At 40.5% G+C, this 3744-nt stretch overlaps 2 non-coding genes and 1 pseudogene across 2 annotated transcripts; all 3 read right to left on the bottom strand.

The window, feature by feature from the left end:
* Positions 1–1927: 1927 nt before the first annotated feature.
* LOC149529671 (5S ribosomal RNA) lies at positions 1928–2046 on the bottom strand. The gene has a single exon (XR_016359535.1). It is a non-coding gene; the product is annotated as a 5S ribosomal RNA (ribosomal RNA).
* Positions 2047–2621: 575 nt separating this feature from the next.
* On the bottom strand, positions 2622–2740 carry LOC149529670 (5S ribosomal RNA). Its single transcript, XR_016359545.1, has one exon. It is a non-coding gene; the product is annotated as a 5S ribosomal RNA (ribosomal RNA).
* A 598-nt stretch (positions 2741–3338) lies between these two features.
* On the bottom strand, positions 3339–3457 carry LOC149529669 (5S ribosomal RNA; annotated as a pseudogene).
* Between the last annotated feature and the right edge of the window lie 287 nt (positions 3458–3744).

The following is a 3744-nucleotide window of genomic DNA, read 5'->3' as shown; positions in this document are numbered from 1 at the left end:
GTTCCTCCGTCGGTTTCCTCGACTAAAATATCTGCACACTCATTGCACACATCAGTAGTCCTGAAAATCACATGTACATATATACGTATCAAAAATTTACATAAATTGAAACATACATAAATCAGGGTTTCTTGCATCCTACTTATATCCTTAATCATAAAGATTCCAACTCAATGTGTTAATCCTATATTTTACTGATTTCATCAACATACATATACATGAACATTAAATGAAAATCATCAAATATATCTGGAAATAACATCACACAACATGAAATAATAAAATATCTTCTAAGCATCAGATAATGTCTTGACATCTCGAGTCGCGGATAACAAAATAAGAGTAATGTATCACTATGCTACGATGGGTCGGGGGCGAGGCCTCACAGGTTGTATGATTCAACTGTCTGAATCATACAAAATAAATCCTCTCGCATCGCTATGACCTTCTCCCTATTAGGGAGGGTGGTAGAAGAGGAAAGTGAGGTATCCAAAACCTGCATAGCACAAGATAATCTTGCAACTATATCTCTAAGTAACTTCTGTCTATCATGGGTGGAGGAGGTCGATCTACGTACTGTACTAGACTCAGCACTCTGACCCCCACCACAAACACTGGCATCCCCTGATGATGCAGGAGCACGATCCCCAGAACCGGATGCCATAATGTATATATGAAAATAAATATGAGGATATGAATGTGAAGCTATCATCTGAGTGATAAATATCTAGAGATCTGCACATGCATATATATACAAATATAAACATACACGTATATTTAAATTAAAATAATTAAAAGTTAAATTTAATTTGAAACACATGTAAATATAATAAACAACATTAAATGTATGGTGCTAAATTCAATCATGTAACACAAATATGTATTTTAAAACAAATTATCTTAGAGACCATATCTAATGTACATTGTAACGTGCTCATGCAAATGTGAAAAATAAATATTCGTACATGTACATGTATATGCAATAAAAATAAAATAAAATTTCTTGATTAAATGATAACTAAGTGTACAGATGTACATACATGCAATAAAAAAATATAATTCTTGACTAAAATCTAGATTTTGATGTAAATGCTTTGATGATTATGGGGAGTGTAGATGAGAGTTAGGACATAGGGATAGAAAAATTTGTTACTAGATGAGTAAATGAGTTTAGTTAGAAAATGTTAGTTTACAATTTAGAACTCATGACTTAATTTAGTAGTTTGAATTAGAGTTAAGAATGTTAATAAAGTAAATGGGATATAGTTTTATTAAGGTTGATAGTAAGGTCAGTCTATTATGTCCTAGTAAACATATGAATACCTATTACAACCTATAACAGACATAATGACCTAGTAGGAGTCCCTAGGTTCCCTTAACATATATATGGATAAAAATACCTAGAAATGTATCATGAGGTCATTATGTGTCATTTGGTAATGTAAGAATCATCATTACCTAATAAGACCTATTATATCCTAATAATACATATTAAGACTTATTAGAACCTATAAAAAATAGTATGTCCCATTACGACTCCTATGTCCCCTTAAGACACACATGTATGGATAACGTATTGAAAAAAACAGTTGACATAAGTGATCTTAATGTGTTGTTGAATACCATGAGTTGTAACGTATAAGCTTTTGTCCATCATAAGAACACATTGTTATTGTATCGACTGTTTCAGCCACACAGGGATCACTTTGTTGAGGAACATTGTTTTAACATCGTGTTCGTCATCTAGAATGTAACTCGTCTGGCATAGGAAGAAAGACGCAGCAAGTTCCTATCCCAGAGTTGGAAGTAGGCTTGGGGACCCAAAATGAAGTTGAATTGGGGAATGGGGACGCGCGATCGAAAATGGGCTCCGAGAACTAAAAGAGTAGTGCAAATATAACAACGACACGGTCTAAGAAGTAAAAGAAGGGTGCAACACCAGGACTTTTCGGGAGGTCACCCATCCCAGTACTACTCTGGCCCAAGCGCGCTTAACTGCGGAGTTCTGATGGGATCCGGTGCACTAACGCTGGTATGATTGCACCCGACATGAAACTATTGCGTCCTCACCTTAGGGCATGCAACGGGTTGCACCTCATTTGGGATGCACCTTATCCAGCACTCTGAATGTGCCTTATGGGGCACCCAGAATGCACAAGCAGGTAAAGAGCACTCCGACGTTAAGAAGGCACCAATAGGAAGAAAGGCGCGAGTTTCCACGGGGATAACATCTCCTAATGAATCCATGTTGTCGAGAATTTCAAGAAGAACGGAGGTGGGGGGTGAAAAGTTATGACCCTCGGAAGCATTCGAATACCATGAGTTGTAACGTATAAGTTTCTGTCCATCATAAGAACGCATTGTTATTGTATCGACTATTTCAGCCACACGGGGATCACTTTGTTGAGGAACATCGTTTTAACATCGTGTCCGTCATCTAGAATGCAACTCGTCCGGGATAGGAAGAAAGACGCAGCAAGTTCCTATCCTGGAGTCGGAAGTAGGCTTGGGGACCCAAAATAAAGTTGAATTGGGGAACGGGGACGCGTGATCGAAAATGGGCTCCGAGAACTAAAAGAGTAGTGCAAATATAACGACGACACGGTCTAAGAAGTAAAAGAAGGGTGCAACACCGAGACTTCCCGGGAGGTCACCCATCCCAGTACTACTCCGGCCCAAGTGCGCTTAACTGCGGAGTTCTGATGGGATCCGGTGCACTAACGCTGGTATGATCGCACCCGACATGAAATTGTTGCGTCCTCACCTTAGGGCATGCATCAGGTTGTACCTCATATGGGATGCACCTTATCCAGTACTCTGAACGTGCCTTATGGGGCACCCAGAATGCACGAGCAAGTAAAGAGCACTCCGACATTAAGAATGCGCTTTATGGGGCACTCAGAAGGCACCAATAGGAAGAAAGGTGCGAGCTCCCACGGGGATAACATCTCCTAATGAATCCATGTTGTGGAGAATTTCAAGAAGAACGAAGGTGGGGGGTGAAAAGTTATGACCCTCGAAAGTTTTCGAATACCATGAGTTGTAACGTATAAGCTTTTGTCCATCATAAGAATGCATTGTTATTGTATCGACTATTTCAGCCACACGGGGATCACTTTGTTGAGGAACATCGTTTTAACATCGCGTCCATCATCTAGAATGCAACTCATCCGGGACAGGAAGAAAGACGCAACAAGTTCCTATCCCGAAGTCGAAAGTAGGCTTGGGGACCAAAAATGAAGTTGAATTGGGGAACAAGGACGCGTGATCGAAAATGGGCTCCGAGAACTAAAAGAGTAGTGCAAATATAACAACGACACGATATAAGAAGTAAAAGAAGGGTGCAACATCGGGACTTCCCGGGAGGTCACCCATCCCTGTACTACTCCGGCCCAAGCGCGCTTAACTATAAAGTTTTGATTGGATCCGGTGCACTAACGCTGGTATGATCGCACCCGACATGAAACTATTGCGTCTTCACCTTAGAGCATGCATCGGGTTGCACCTCATCTGGGATGCACCTTATCCAGCACTTCGAACATGCCTTATGGGGCACCTAGAATGCACGAGCAAGTAAAGAGCACTCCGACATTAAGAATGCACCTTATGGGGAACTCAGAAGGCACCAATAGGAAGAAAGGCACGAGTTTCCATGGGGATAACATCTCCTAATGAATCCACGTTGTTGAGAATTTCAAGAAGAACAGAGGTGGGGGGTGAAAAGTTACGACCCTCGAAAGTTTT

This window comes from Cupressus sempervirens, chromosome 11 (genome assembly GCF_028749045.1).
Source record: "Cupressus sempervirens isolate cs-2001-9-10 chromosome 11, ASM2874904v1, whole genome shotgun sequence".
Classification (NCBI taxonomy): domain Eukaryota; kingdom Viridiplantae; phylum Streptophyta; class Pinopsida; order Cupressales; family Cupressaceae; genus Cupressus; species Cupressus sempervirens.
This window is presented reverse-complemented; position numbering and strand designations above follow the sequence as displayed.